At 37.4% G+C, this 17211-nt stretch overlaps 1 protein-coding gene across 1 annotated transcript in view; it reads right to left on the bottom strand.

Annotated features, from left to right (window-relative positions):
• The window catches only part of TRIM33 (tripartite motif containing 33), a 126535-nt gene that overhangs the window by 40747 nt on the left and 68577 nt on the right, over positions 1–17211 (bottom strand). The window contains exon 5 of the mRNA XM_011933119.1: positions 832–948. The gene's annotated coding sequence lies outside the window, so the exon portion shown is untranslated. The remainder of the gene's footprint in view (positions 1–831; positions 949–17211) is intronic.

Here is a 17211-nt window from a genome sequence, read left to right as displayed (position 1 = left end):
AAAAAAAAAAAAAAAAAAAAAAATTATACCATGTGTGAAGCACTATTTTCATTCATTCAAATTATTTAATACTTTTGAGTATCTTACTATGTGTCATTTTAATCATAAATTAACTTTAATATTCATTAGAAGTCCTTTTGAGTCCATAAAATAAACACATATTAACCTTATTCATACCCCCAAGAATTTTAGTTTTAATTATGCCAGCTCAAAGTGTTTGTCTTTCTGGTGTAAGAGTCATAACTTTGTTAATCTGCTCTCTTATGGAACCTACTCTCACTTATCAATAAATGTACTTAGAAATATACCAAAGTAGAATAATTTTTTAATAATAAATGGTGATGATAATTATAAATATAAGAGCAGCAGCTAAACTCTAAGTGCTTACTATGTGCCAGAAACTGTATCATATATTCATCTTATAATGCTACTCACAAGCACTGTTTTCAATGCTTGTTTTACAAATGGGGAAGTAATTTGTCCACCAGTGATACTCTCTTCTCTATACTGTATCTTCCACACAATCTCCACTTTAAATTTTATAAGTCAACTCTCTCCATATTAATTTCTTTGTTTCCACATTTAAGGTTTAACACAGACTAGAGTCTTATTAATTATAAAATAGACAAGGATGTGTCCTAAAAAGGTATACAAAAGTTTGGTCAATTAAATTTTGCTTAATTAACAAATACTATAATCCCAAATTCATACCATTTCCCCCTCAAAAAAATGTTTTCTTTATATGCTTAATATAGCAGAAAAATAGATTTAAACTGGACCCACTTCTCTTTAATAATTCTTAAAATTATGGTTTTAAGGCAACAAACTTACCTATTCTGCACCTGAGTGGCTGCAAAATGAACATAATTCTTCTTCTCAAGAAGTTTAGCCAGTAGATTCTCAATTGCACCTTTCTGATTTTGAAAAGCTTCTTCCAAAAACTGATACCTTAAAATCAAAACAAAACTACATTTAAAACAAAACATTTATGATTAAGATTTTGGAAATAAAGAACAGCTACATAAGTAAATCTTGAAACTTTAATTAAGTGATCAACTCTCTATGCTGGCCACTCATACCTTATCTCAACAGCAACTTTTAACTTTTAACTGGCAATCACCTATCTCCCTCCAACTCTGACCCTGAAAGGCCATTATGAAAGAAAAAAATTATTCGGATAATGGTTGAGTGCTCTTATATTAGAGTTTTGATTCAGGATTACACCTTTTTAAAAATTCAAATTTTGGCATAATTTATATACATTTTAAATCATAAAGCATAACCACATTATAGAAAATACTATAAAAGGAAGGGAAATCACCCATAGTTCCAACATCACAAAATCACTGCTACCACTGTAATATATAATTCCCTAATCTTTTAATTATACATGTACTTATGTACTTATTTTTTAATAAAGACAAGGTCTCACTATGTTACCCAGGCCGATCTCAAACCCCTGGCCTCAAGCGATCCTCCTGCCCTGGCCTCTCAAAGTGCTGGGATTACAGGAGTGGGCTACCACATGTGGCCTAACTGTGCATTTTTAAATGCAATTGTAATAATAATAAACATGCAAATTTACATCTGACTTTTATTCTTTATCTTGTCTTTATAATTACACTTAAAATAATTTTTCAGTTCTGGATGCCATGTACTGTCAAACTTTCCACAAGGGTTAAATCGATATAAAACGTCACATCAACAACAGTTTTACTTTGTCAGCATGAATGCTATAAGTTAAAATTTTCTAATTATAATAGTGAAAATACAAACTCTAATAACATTTCTTTGGATACCAGGAAGCTAGAATAATAGTTTTCTTTGCTACTTTTATTTCCTTTTTATAAATTAGGTTTTTAAGTTTTATTATTAAGCCAACAAATATTATTTAGTTTTTTTCTATGTCCTTTTTACATGGACTAAAGAACTCATTATGGTTCGTATCTTACCAACGAATAGTCACAAATACAAAATGATACCATACTGTGACAAGAGATATAATTCAAGTATATATAAGCTACAAGAAACGACTGCCTAAATCAGCCTCAACACCAAGGAAAGCATTGCAGAGGTAAGAATAGCATCTTACGCTAGGTACAGAGGCATGTTTGAGACATGTAAATACTTCAATATGGCCAAAGAAAAAGATACAAAAGTCAGAATATGAGACAATAACTGATAAAATCCAGAGGCAAACTGTGAAGGGCCAAGCATAGCACGCTGTTTGTGCATTTAATTCTCTAAGTAATAGAAAACCTCTGAAAAATTCTAACCAGAATGTAATAATCACACTTACATTCTAGGAAAATCATACAGAAATATAAAAGACCCAAAGAAGGGAGTAGAAGGGAAAGACCAGCTAAAACTCTAAGACAGTAACTCATATGAGAGATCATGATACAGTACTGGTTGGTACAGCCAAACAAACAAGCTGGAACTGACTTTATCAGTGAGATCAGCAGATGTGGGAGGTTATGTGTCAGTTACGGCAAGGTCTATGGTATAACCTGAAAACTAAATCCCTAACTAAGGCACAGTTAAGAAGCAAATCACTGGAAATGAGTTCACAATTACTGTGTAATTGTCTACACGGGCACTGAAATCACAAAAGTAGTACTATGAGCATCTAAATGTCCCATTGTTTCTTCAATGGAAGTCTCAGCTAAGGCAGACAAGAGGAAAGACTATGAAATTGCTAACACAAAGGAAAGTTTGTTAAGATAAAAGGAAGTTTACTTAGTAGTGGGATACAAGAGGTACAAGAAGAATGGAGGACAGTCAGAGAGAAAATGTAGATCAATATGGGAATTTCTGTTATAGAAAACAGCAGGTACACTGATTTTATTGTGGTAAAATATACATAGTAAAATTTACCACTTTGAACTTTTTTTTTGAGACAGGGTCTCACACTATTGCCCAGGCTGGAGTGCACTGGAACCATCACAGCTCACTGCAGCCTCAAACTCATGAGCTCAAGCAATCCTACTGCATCATTCTCCCGAGTAGCTGGAACTATAGACACGCGCTTTTTAAAACTTTTTTGTAGAGATGAAGTCTTTTTTTTTTTTTTTTTTGAGGCGGAGTCTCGCTCTGTCGCCCGGACTGGAGTGCAGTGGCCGGATCTCAGCTCACTGCAAGCTCCGCCTCCCGGGTTTACCATTCTCCTGCCTCAGCCTCCGGAGTAGCTGGGACTACAGGCGCCCGCCACCTCGCCCGGCTAGTTTTTGTATTTTTAGTAGAGACGGGGTTTCACCGTGTTAGCCAGGATGGTCTCGATCTCCTGACCTCGTGATCCGCCCGTCTCGGCCTCCCAAAGTGCTGGGATTACAGGCTTGAGCCACCGCGCCCGGCGAGATGAAGTCTTGCCATGTTGCCCAAGCTGGTCTTGAACTCCTGGTCTCAAGTGATTCTCCTGCCTCAGCCAAAATGCTAGGGTTACAGACATGAGCCACCACATCCAACCCAATTTAACCATTTTTAAGGAGAATATTTTTAAAGCTCAACTGTCTACAATGTTGAGCAACATTATAACTTATATAAGATATTATACATCTTATATATACTAATATATATATTAGTGGTGACTCACGCCTGTTTGGGAGACCAAGGCGGGCAGACAATGAGGCCAGGAGATTGAGACCATCCTGGACAACATGGTGAAACCCCGTCTCTACTAAAATACAAAAAAATCAGCCAGGCGTGGTGGTGCGTGCCTGTAGTCCCAGCTAGTTGGGATGCTGAGGCAGGGGAATCGCTTTAACTGGGGAGGTGGAGACTGCAGTGAGCCGAGATCACGCCACTGCACTCCAGCCTGGCAACAGAGTGAGACTCTGTCTCAAAAAAACAAAGATACTAATAGCACAAAAAAGCACGTATTTTAAGAGAGTTGTTTTGCTTGTTTGTTTGAGAGTCTTGCTCTGTCGCCCAGGCTGGAGTGCAGTGGAACAATCTCGGCTCACTGCAACCTCTACCTCCCAGGTTCAAGCAGTTCTCTTCCTTAGCCTCCAGAGTACCTGGGACTACAGACATACAACACCACGCCCGGCTAATTTTTGTATGTTTAATAGAGATGGGGTTTTGCCATGTTGGCCGGGCTCATCTTGAACTCCTGACCTCAGGATCTGCCCACCTCGACCTTCCAAAGTGCTGGGATTATAGGCATGAGCCACCGCGCCTGGCAAGAGGCTTTTAAAGAGGCTTTATTATATTAGATAGGGGGCCCCAAGGTTTGTCCCTTCATTAAAGAGCAACATTTGATTTATCCCACATACTATGGTTTCTCTACATCTAATAAAAACTATTACTATGTTAAATCTGAACAAATAAAGCAGAAATATGAGGATTCTATGCTAACCACCCTTTGACTTAGCTTTATTTACATTGTGATCAAAAACAATCTTTTTAAAGGAGAATTTGATGATGTCAATAAATAGGCATTTGGTAGAAAGGTTAACTAGTATCAAAATTCACAAAATTCTAATTCATAAAATTTAACCATGTACGAATTCCTCTTATCCCAAAAGAAATATTTTTTAAAATCCTGTTTCTAAATATATCTTGTTACATTCATGTGAACAAGAAACAAGCAAACACACACTATTTTCCTAAATATGATATACCTAGGTAAACCGAATTTTCTTTAATCAAAATTACAGCTGAAATGGGGAGAAAGAATAACCAACAAATGAACTAAACGTAGTTTTGATTAATATGTAAATACTTCAAAGTAATTTCTTAGATTTTAATCTTGCATTTTAAAGTAGTATTTATTTATTTATCTATTTAGAGACAGAGTCTCGCTCTGTCGCCAGGCTGGAGTACAGTGGCGCGATTTCAGCTCACTGCAAATTCCACCTCCTGGGTTCAAGCGATTCTCCTGCCTCAGCCTCCCGAGTAGATGGGACTACAGGCGCGTACCACCATACCCAGCTAATTTTTGTATTTTTAGTAGAGACGAGGGCATCACCATGTTGGCCAGGATGGTCTCAATCTCTTGACCTCGTGATCCGCCTGCCTTGGCCTCCCAAAGTGCTGGGATTACAAGCGTGAGCCGCCACGCCCAGTCGAAAGTAGTAATTCTTATGGGCTTTCTTAGTCAAAATGAACTATTCTCCATATTTCAAAATAAGTAAAATAAAGTAAAAATTATGTATGCCCAGGATTTAGTTAGGACAGACTAAGTAAAACTTTTTGTGCTTCTGGCTAGAATTATAAAAACTTGGTAAAATTATCTGGTTTTGATCAGAATTATCAGCATGCTTAGCTTTTTTTAATTATTGAGAAATAAATTATATTAAATACAGTTTTATAAGAAGTTTATGAAAATATGGTGCTCATGAGCACAGTGGCCCACACCTGTAAGTCCCAGGTACTCAGGAGGCTGATATAAGAGGACCACTTGAGCCCAGGTCAAGGCCAGCCTGGGCAACATGTATAAAAATATACATGGATGGGTGGTTTTTAAAGGTTGAGAATCACTTAGCCAATAACTTCAAACTTCTGAATGTACATTATGGTCTTACTGTGCTCTACTAATCTACAAGCCAAGTGATACCGTACTATTCTTAGTAATTGTCACTGTATATAATAAGTTTTGATTTTGGCACACCTAGGGAAAAACACATCATAGTGCTTTATATCCAAACTGAATAAGAGAACCTTTTTAATAAAACTCAGTTTCATTTTTCTTCAGTTATTCCATTTTTTAAAATTAAATTTCAAACATACATTAGAAGTCTAATTCCATTGAATCGATCACCCATTTTCAAGAAGTATCCATTCATAGCTGACTTTATGTATACATCCACCCACTCTATCCCTTAGATTACCGTGAAGAAAATTCCAATCATATTTTATCTAAACATTTCTCAATCTATAGATAGCAATAGCCTATTCTGATAACTTACTACATTTTCAGGCACTGTGCTAAGTATCTTAACATGGATTCTCTCATTTAACCTTTGGAAAAAATGACTTAGATACTACTACTACTATTTTCCTAGTTAAAAGCTGGATGATTCTGACAACCCTCTGTGTCTCACTTCTTCTCCAGTAAAATATAGAATAATCATCATATATACATACATAGGACTGTCCTAAGAATTAAACTGGTCAAAACACACAAAGCAAAGCACTTAAGGCATACTAAGGATTTAATGCTTGCTATCAGTTATTCTTAGCAGTAATTTTAAAGGATTTATACTGTTAGAATTTATATTGTTGCAAATTTATATTGTTCCTTATTTAAAGCTCTATATGAAGGGGAGATGATAACAACCATAAGAGTTCAGGAAAGTGACAGAGAGTAGAAAATGTGAGCAACTGTGAGGAAAATCTGAAAGGGTAGAAATTTCTATAAAGTATGGGAAAGACATTAAAATCCTCACATAAATAGAACAGGGACCAAAAGCTAACTTTAATTAAATCTCAAAGGTCACAGTGACATCATATGGTATTTCAATTACCTAAGACTTCATTAGAATAGGATGTCACTTTCTATTGCTGTCTTCAAAATCATTTATCTTTTCTTCTGTAATATCTAGTCTTCTGGCCGGGCGCGGAGGCTCACGCCTATAATCCCAGCACTTTGGGAGGCTGAGGCAGGCGGATCACGAGGTCATGAGTTTGAGACCAGCCTGACCAACATGGTGAAACCCTGTCTCCACTAAAAATCCAAAAATTAGCTGAGCATGGTGGCGCACGCCTGTAATCCCAGCTACTCAGGAGGCTGAGGCAGGAGAATTGCTTGAACTCGAGAGGCAGAGACTGCAGTGAGCCGAGATTGCGCCACGGCACTCCAGCCTGGGCAACAGAGTGAGACTCTGTCTCAAAAAAAAAAAAAAAAAAAATAGAATCTTCTGTTAATCCTATCCAAAATGAAACCCCCCCCCACAAAAAAAAAGTGAGCAGTGAAAAGTCGTAAGTACATTAATATATGTATAATTGTCATCCACAAAGGAGAAAAACAGAGGGAAGAGAAAAAATATTAGAAAAAGTAGTTACGGATAAAAGTTTTTCAAATTTGATGATCTACAGCTCTTAGAAGCTCAATATCCCCCAAGCACAAGAAACATGCAGAAAACTACACTAAGGTATATAATTTCCAAACTGTTTGAAACCAGTGATAAAGAGAAAACATTAAAAGCAACCAGAAGAGAAAAAAGATACATTGTATACAAATGAACAAAGATAAAACAGATTCCTTGATGGAAACAATGAGAGTAGAGCAACATCTTTAAACTACTCAACGAAAACTTTCAGCCTAGAATTATTTATCCAGAAAAGTTAATATGAAGGGGAAACTACTGGGAGTAATAAAGATGTGTTCACTATTTTGACTGTGAATATGGATTCACACACAGTCTATCACTACAAAGCAAAGATCTAAAACCTATACCACTACAAAGCAGAGATCCAAAAGTGCTATGACCTTATAAGGGTACAGTAAGAGTAACCTGCCCCTCTATCATCTCAAAAAGACTGAATGACAGTAACAATGACACTGCAGAAGACGGAAGACGAGAGGGGAGACCCTTAGAAGCTGTATCCACAAAACACTTCACATGTGAATTTTTAGACCAAGTGCCCATCATCTTGGTGGTTCAAAACTTCATTCCGGAAATTTAACTGTCGGAAACTGGTAACGCTTCCAGGCAATAGCAACAGGACATTCAATCCTTTATTGTGGAAAGCGTCTTAATTTTAGACCAAAAAAAAAAAAAAAAGCGTATAATTTTTCAAGGAAAGAGGAAAGTTCAAAGTTTTAAAAGACTACATATATAAGCGAAAACATATATAAGCAAAACAGACCCACCAACAGAGGCAAAACAACTATATGTACTCCATTTAAAGAATAAAACACAGCTAAAATGTTCAGGCAACTATTTAAAATTTTAGATGAAGAACACAAAAGACCTCTTTGAACTTTTTTTGCTATCTAAAAATAAAGTTTTTAAAAGGGGGAGGAGCTGGCTGATTTAAAATATTTAAATCATAATGGATGGGTTTTAATGGCAGTTTAGACATAGTTAAAGAGAATATTTGTGAACTGAGATTGTTCAGAGAAAAGTGTCTTCCCGTTTTGCACTTTCAATGTGAAAAAAAGGCGGGGGGAATATAAACATTAAGAGAAACAGAGAATGGATTGAGGGGGGTCTAACATACATCTAACTGGAATTCCAGAAGAAGGGCCAACAAATAATGCAATACATGGAATATTTTAAGAGATTACTGATTGAAAGACACAATCATAACGCACATTTTTAAAGACATCTTTGTTATTCTTTACACAGTTTCTTTAGGTATACTTCTGTGTATAAATTATGTATCTTGTGACTCGTAAAGACTTTTAAGACTCTTAAAGTACAAAGGCCACGCATGGTGGCTCACCCCGTAATCCGCAACAATTTGGGAGGCTGAAGTGGGAGGATTGTTTGCGGCCAGGAGTGCAAGACCAGCCAGGGTAATATAAGTGAGACCCTGTCTGGACAAAAAATTTTTAAAAATGACTGAGGGTGGTGGCACATGCCTGTGCTTCCAGCTACTTGGGAGGATCACCTTAGTCCAAGAGTATGAGGCTGTAGTGAGCTATGATCACACCACTGCTCTTCAGTCTTGGTGACAGAGTAAGACCTCATCCCTTTAAAAATAAAAAAGTATGTAGTCATTATTGATATGAAATAAATTTGCCTATTTGCCAGGAAATATTCAAAGGGTAGGGATACCACAGTAAATAAGGTAAAGTAAGGTCCTGTTCTTCCTTTCCTTACATTTTAATTAAGGAGAAAACAAAAATTTGAATAGGGTGATGTGACAGAGAGGACGTAAGTGGCTAAACATTCTACATTGGATACATGGACAGAAGGGAGCTCTTGAAGATGTGATGACACGTACAATTATTTCAAAGATAGGAACTAGGCATGCACAGAGAGATAAGAGATGAACTGTAAATAATCAGAGATAAATCTGCATTTTTGCAAAGGAAAATGACCAACTGGTTTTATTCTTTGCAATAATTTTGCCAATTAATAAAATTTCCACATGGGATACTTCTCAACCAACCTGCCCTCTTTGCCAAATGGGTAACTTTTATCTGTGGAACTAACAACTCTGTGTTTCTTCCTTAAGTCTTCTCTCCTGATATTCTTCTCTTTCAAGTTAACTCTTAGCCATACGGAATTATTCTCCTTCTAGCCATAAGCAATGATTCTGCTGGGTAAATGACTCACTGAACCTATGGGCTCTTCAGATAGTTTGATATCCTAATAGGATCAGAAACTATAATATTAAAATTAATGAGGCTATGTTTTAGCAATACCCAAATGAATTAATTCAAATTTTAAAGATACTCAGATGAACTATTATGGAACCAAATACTCAATCTCAGTCTCATACAGACTATACAACTCCAAGATAGCAAGGACAGAGCACATTTCTTCATTACTGTATAGTTATCACCTAGCAAGGTACCTCGCATATGGTGAGTACTCAAACACCTACCAAACAAATGAGATCAATGAATACTCATTTGTTGAGTGAAGTTCAATAAACAAACCATTTTGTCTGACAATAAATGTACCCCATGAAAAAATCATACTTGGATAGGAAATCTCTATTTGTTGCCATAGCTCTGAATCTAGCTCCCTAAGAGGACTGATGGTAGATATGTATTTACGTATCACTTCTACCAAAAATGTATTCAAATTTTTCAATTACTTGGATTTCACCTGAAAGAATTTTTAGGGTCGGACATGGTGACTCACTCCTATAACCCCAGCACTTTGGGAGGCCGAGGTAGGTGGATCACCTGAGGTCAGGAATTCGAGACCAGCCTGGCCAACATGGTGAAACCGTCTTTACTAAAAATACAAAAAGTAGCCGAGCATGGTGGTGGGCGCCTGTGATCCCAGCCACTTGAGAGGCTGAGGCAAGAGAACAGCTTGAACCCAGGAAGCAGAGGTTGCCGTAAGCCAAGATCGTACCACTGCACTCCAGCCTGGGCAACACAGGAAGACTGTCTCAAAAAAAAAAAAAAATTTTTTTTAGAAGAATTTACAGAAGAACTAAAAAATGAGTTTCAGCAAAGGTTCTTTTAAAGCTATGAATAATGCAAACCACCTGGGATGATTTGCCAGTATTCTTAAAAGATTGTAAAAACAATTTTTTATATCCAGGCCATAATACAAGATTCTTATCTAACTAGCCCAGAATAGGAATGAGGCATCAATGTATTTTTTTAAATCTCCCTAAATAGTTTTAATATAAATTTAGAATTGTGAATATCTGCTCTCAAGTTTATCCATACAAAATCTTAATTCAAAAGTCCAATTCTAAGAAAAGTTATTCCTTCCCTTCCTTTTCTTCTTTCCCTTCTCTCTTCCTCTCTCCCTCTCTTTTTTTTTCTTTTTCTTTTTTTTTTAATAATGGAGATGGGGGCCAGGTGCGGTGGCTCATACCTGTAATCCCAGAATTTTGGGAGGCCGAGGCAGGTGGATCACAAGGTCAGGAGTTCGAGACCAGCCTGGCCAACACAGTGAAAGCCCATCTCTACTAAAAATACAAAAAAAATTAGCCGGGTGTGGTGGCACACACCTGTAGTCATAGCTACTCAGGAGGCTGAGGTGGGAGAATTGCTTGAACCCAAGAGGCGGAAGTTGCAGTGAGCCGAGACCATGCCATTACATTTCAGCCTGTGTGACAGAGTGAGACTCCATCTCAAAATGAATGAATGAATGAATGAGATGGGGTTTCACCATGTTGCCCAAGCTTGTCTCTAACTCCTGGACTCAAGAGATCTACCAGCCTCAGCCTTCCAAAGTGCTCAGATTACAGGCGTTGGCCATCACACTCTGATGAAAAGCTATTTCTTTAAGAAAATATTTTAGAGAAACCTCACTTATATCATTCAAGTAACTACCATCATAAACTATCTTACTCTTTAATAAAAATATCTGATACTAGGTTTTAAGTAGCCACTCTCTCTTAAACAGTATCCTTAAAAACAATCTAAAATTACTCTTCTCTAACTATACACAAAACCGCAATAGAATATAAAAAATATTAAGGTGGAGCCAGGTGTGGTGGTTTATGTCTGTAATCTAAATACTTTGGGGGACCAAGGCAGGAGGATCACTTGAGGCCAGGAGTTCGAGACCAGCCTGGGCAACACAGTGAGATCCTATTTCTTAAAAAAAAGAAAGAAAAAAAAATTAACGTTATTAAGGTGGAACAAAGGTGACTTTCACTTTCAGCCAGGACACAAGTGACTGGTACCAGACTAGCCCGTGTCACCAAAAACTATAAAAGACAGAAATACATGAGGCAACTATATTCCGTCACTGAACCACATGTAGACAAAAATCTACATTCCTTTAGAGAGCATCATAATCATCCTAACTCTTTGTCTGTAGACAATTTTATGGTAACTGGAACAGAGAGCTAGAGACCAAGTAGAACAGAGGCAAAAATCATGATGTAGGCTCATGAGTGGCTGAAATCCATGGGGCAGGGCACTGGAATGGAGGAAATGATGTAGGATGAGAATGGGGAACAGAGGGTAGATAGAGGGAAGAGAAGATATTGAATATGTGTGAATTCCTCACAAGTCCTTGGTCAAAGTCTGGGCTATCTATGACAGGGTGAGATTACACAAAGTTTAGCAGACAGCAGTTGCTAAAAGTTGACACTGGAAGAGAAGAACTAGAGACCACAGAGTTCCAGAAGAATTCAGTTTGAATTCTATCTTCAGAGGAGAAAGACTGTTAATCTCCCTGGGATCTACCTGAGAAACCAGAAAGGTCACCCTTAAAGGACTATACTATCCTGGAGTAAGCTCTACCCTAGGCCTGTCCTGTCCTAACAAAACCTAAATAAAACCAAGCCTTGACAAGATCTAATAAGAAACAAGGTTCAGAAATCAGGTACCACCAACTTAGAAAGGCTTGGGAAATGACTTGGGCTTTCTACAGATCTTCCCTAACAAAGCATAAAATCAAGCTTACACAAGCTTACAGTAATTTAAATGCCTACTAGAACAATCAAGTCTTCAGAGGAAGATAAAATTTCTAGAATTTCTACAGTGTATTGTCCACAATGTCCAAATCGCAATAAAAAATTACCAGGCATTCAAAGAAATAGGAGAGCATAACTCATAGCAAAGAAAAAAGTATTCAATACAAATTGACACCAAGATGATCTAGATGTTCTAACGAGCTAAAAGTTTAAATGGGCTACTGTATATTTACTCAAACCTTTAAATGAACATAGGTTCTTAGTGAACAAACTGACAAGAAATCTTGATAGATGGAAACTACTAAAAGAGAAAAAGGAAATTCTAGAAAAGTACAATAACTGAAATGAAAAACGTCACTGGACAGACTTAGCAGCAAATGGGAGATGTCTGAAGAAAGGGTACGTGAACATGAACACACATCAATAAAAAGTATCCAGTCTGAAGAAGAGAGGGAGAGAATAAATTGAAGAAAAATGAACAATCATCAGAGACCTTTGTGACAAAACCAAATAGTCTAACATACATGTAACTGAAGTTCTGGGAGACTTGGGGTGTTTTTTGTTTTTGGAGATAGGTCTCACTCTGTCGCCCAAGCTGGAATGAGCACTGTGGCACGATCACAGCTCACTGCAGCCTCAACCTTCTGGCCTCAAGCAATCCTCCCACCTCAGCCTCCCAAGTAGCTGGGACTACAAGCATGCACTGCCATGCCTGGCTAATCTTAAAAAATTTTTGGTAGAGATAGGGTCTTACTATGTTGCCCAGGCTGGTCTTGAACCCCTGGGGTAAAGTGATCCTCTCACCTCAGCATCCCAAATTCCTGGGATTGCAAGCATGAGCCACCACAACTGGCTGGGAAATCTGTTTTGAGGAATAATGGCCAATTTCCCAAATTTGATGAAAATCAGCTCAGTGAACACCACAGAGGATTAACAGAAAGACAAACATATCTAAAAACTTCATGGTCAAATGGGAAAGGTCAAAGAAAAAGAGGAAATCTTGAAAGAAGCCAAAGAAAAGCCATAAAACATTCAGGAAGGAACAATATGAATGACATCCAAAACAATGGAAGCCGGACTACAAAGTAGTAATATCAATATCTTTTTAATGTTGAAAGAAAAAACTGTCAACCCAGAATTCTAGAGAAAATTATCCTTCTAAATGGAGGATTTTTTTGTTTTTGTTTTTGAGAGAGTCTCTCTCGGTCACCAAGGCTGGAGTGCAGTGGGGTGATCTCGGCTCACTGCAACCTCCACCTCCTGGGTTCAAGCAATTCTCCTGCCTCAGCCTCCCAAGTAGCTGGGACTACAGGCACAGGCTCCCACGCCCAGCTAATTTTTTGTATTTTAGTAGAGACGGGGTTTCACTGTGTTGCCCAGACTGGTCTTGAATTCCTGAGCTCAGGCAATCCACCCGCCTCAGCCTCCCAAAGTGCTGGGATTACAGGTGTGAGCCACCGCACCCGCCTTAAATTGAGGATTTTCATATGACAAGAAGGTGAGAGTATTCATTGTCAGCAAATCTGCAAAACAAGAAATGCTGGAGAATATTCTTTAGGCCAAAGGAATATAACAGATAGAAACTCATATATACTAGAAGGAATAAAGTGAAACAGAAACAGTAATAAATTGGTAAATATGAAACACCAGCTTTTATTTTCCCTCCTCATAACTTCCTTAAAAGACAGCTTTTTTTTTTTTAAGTATTGTATGTTAAGGTACATAATGTATGAATAAATGATGTGGCAATAGATAAATGATGTGGCCACAGTACAAAAGATAGGAATTGAGTAAACTGAGTAATCCTTTTGTAAGTTACTAAAATCATACAATATTTTAAGTAGACATTAAGTTAAACTGCATATCACTATCCCTACAGTAATCGCTAAAAATAATAAAGTACAGCTTAAAAAGCCAACAGTAGATATAAAATGGAACATCAAAAAATATTTATAAACTTAAAATAATTCAGCAAAGAGACAACAAAAGAACAAAACACAAAAAAAAGAAACAAAAAACAAACAGTAAATAGTAGACTTAACCTAACCATATCACAAGTTACATTAAATATAACAAGATTACAGGTTCCAATTAAAAAACAGAGAAAGGAGCCTGGCATGGTGGCTCATGCCTGTCATCCCAACACTTTGGGAGGCAGAGGTGGGAGGATCACACTTGAGCCCAGGAATTCGAGACCAGCCCAGGCAACATAGCAAGACTCCATCTCTATAAAAATTACAAAAATTAGCTGGCTGTGGTCCCAGCTACTTGGGAGGCTGAGGCAGAAGGATTGTTTCAACCCAGAAGGTTGAAATGTTTGAGAAGTAGCCAGAAAGCCAGTGTAGCTGTAGCAGAGATGGAGGATAGGCAGAGTAGTAGCAGATAAAATGCATATATAGGGTCTTTAAAGTCACTATAAAGATTGAAGAGTCACTGCAGGTTTTGAGCAGGGGAGTGATACAGCCCAACTGAGGATTCACTCTAGCAGTTGTATTACGAATAAACGCAAGGGAGGTAGTATTAGAAGCATAGAGACTACTGCAGTAACCTAGGCAAGAAATGATGGTGGTAGAGACGAGGCTAGAGGCAACAGAGGTAGTAAGTGGTAGGATTTGGTGATATATTTTGAAGGTGAAGCCAAAAGGATTTCCTGATAAGTTTACATTTGCATATGAGAAAGGAGTAGAGTAGAGGATGGTGCCAAGATTTTTGGCCTATGCAACTGAAAAAAAAATCCAACTGCCAAACTGAGATGGGAAAAGGCTGCCAGTGAAAAAAGGTTTGGAGAAGATGATCGGTAGCTGAGTTTTGGATGTGTTATGTTTGAAAAAGTAGACATTCAAGTGGGAGATGTTAGAGTCTGCAGGGCAGGCAAATCTGAAAGTTCAGGAATAAACAATGACCTAGAAATATAAATTTAGAAATCAACAACATATAGATGGTATTTTAAGCCCTAAGACTATACGTATAGATAATGGCGTAAACCCTGGTACATCCAACCTAGAAGAACAAAGAAAATAAGCATTTTCTTTGAGGTTCAGAAAAAGTAAACAGTAATTAGTAGGAAGAAAATGAAAACAATGTGTTCTCCTGGTAGCCAAGTACATAAATGTGTTAAAAGGAACATTAAAAATGTCAAATGTTGCTGATACAATAAAGTGTTAAGATGAAAACTGAGAAATCACCTCTAAATTTAGTCATGTAGTGGTTATCAATGACCTTGAAAAGAACAACGTTGGTACAATGCTGACAGTCAAAAGTATGTAAATTTAGACAGAATGGGACAGGAGGAATTAGAGACCATGATTATAAGCAATTCTTTCAAGAAGTTTTTCGGGGACAGCTCTGATGGCATGGAAAGGAAGTTAAAGAGAAGGATTCATGTTTCGTTTTTAAAAATGGAAGAAAAATAGCAGCATACTGAAATACAGGAATAATTGTTAGAGACTGAAAAACTGACAGTCTAGCAGAAAGAAGGGCAAATTTCCAAAACAATGTCATTGGCTACATGAGAGGGGATGGAACTCAGTTTGTAAGTAGAGAAATTAGCTTTCTGAAGGAAGAGAGTCAAGCTAAGATAACAGAAATGTAGAAATATGGGTACAGGTACTTGCTGGAAAAGCAGATGTGGTAGAGGGCGTCTGTAGTTCTCTTTTGTTAGCGTCAGTTTTCTCAGTGAAGTTGGAAGCAAATGCCAATATTTCAGAGTAAGGATGAAGTATTTGACATTTAAAAGAGGAAAAGGTATGAATATACAATATGACTTCCAGATAACAATAAGGGTCTACTTGAGGGAAGTGGTCAGGAATTGAGAATGTGACCTACTGGTATCATTATGCTAGAATGTGTTTTTCTCCTGTGATATTCAGCTGGATAAACAAAATATGATAGGAAGGAAGTCCGGTTTAATCAGGACTGTAGTTATGCTGCCAAGTGAATTCAAAAAGTGGGATATGGAAGTCAAGGCTAAATGCAAGGGAGTGATTAAACTGATTAGCCATGACATTGAACAGGGAAGGAGTTAAATGAGAACACAAAGGGATGAGGTAAAGTGAAAGGGTAGTAGGATCAATGGATTAAAATAAAAGTCACTGTGTGGTTGAATAATTGTAGAAGTTTCATACTAAGCAGAATGAGCTGGAGTAAGAGATGTGGCCACAGACAGGAATGCTTAAAATTGAATAGGATTATTACAAATTACAAGGTCTAGTATATGAGTATGCATGTGAGTGGCTACAGCAGTGTAAACGACAAGAACACTGGAAAGGAGGTCAAAGAACACAAAGACTAGAGTGTCTGAATGATCAAATCCATGTATATTAAAATTGCTAGGACTTAATAGTAGCATTCTACAGTTTACCACTGAGTTAGGGAAAAAAACCTTTGAGAGATGAAGGGGAATGACCCAAGGGTTTTTAGATGACAGCAGCAATGAGAGGTTATAGGTGATGACATAAAATTAAAATCTGTATATTTTAGGGAGGAAAGAGAAAGAATGGTCTAAAAAAAAATGGTAAAAAGATCTATCTCATACCTCCAGGCCCAGTCATACATGAGATGTGAAAGAAAAAGTCACCAGTCATGACAGTTGCAAGAGAAACAATGTCCATTAAGCCAAACAAAGAAAATGATCAAAAAAGAGGCTGGGGATATACAGATTCTGATGACACCCAACAATTCCAAAGGACAAAGTGGCAGAATCAGGCACATGTAGTGCCTATGGAATTAAAGTGTGACAGATGAGGGGACACCTGGGAGTGTGGCACTTGTACTCTCTTGGGTAGGTAACAGAAAAATACGGATAAAAAATGTAACAATATTGGTCTAGTAGATATAAGACTGATAATGATGCAGAGGCTGCAAATGGTGGTGGTAATGAAGGATGCAGTTTGGATCTTCCTCTTGTAAAACTGTCAATAGAAAAGAAATTCTAGTGTCAGCGAGTCAACACCATCTTCACATCAAATGAGGACTGAAGTGTAAGACAGTGTGGTCTTAAAGTGACTATTCATTTCAGGAGAAATAAATACCTTTCTCCAAAATATATTCTCTCCAAATTTATTCCATCTTGCGCCATGCTGCAATCGCTAATGTTTCTCATGAACTACCACATGCCAAACTTGTCAGCATTATTTTTCAAATGACCCAATATAACAAATTTAATAGACATGGTTCCATTTTTTTCCTGGAGACCTTCTT

This window comes from Colobus angolensis, unplaced genomic scaffold (assembly GCF_000951035.1).
Source record: "Colobus angolensis palliatus isolate OR3802 unplaced genomic scaffold, Cang.pa_1.0 Scaffold124, whole genome shotgun sequence".
NCBI classification, from domain to species: Eukaryota; Metazoa; Chordata; class Mammalia; order Primates; family Cercopithecidae; genus Colobus; species Colobus angolensis.
The sequence above is the reverse complement of the archived record's forward strand: the minus strand, read 5'-3'. Positions and strand labels throughout refer to the sequence as shown.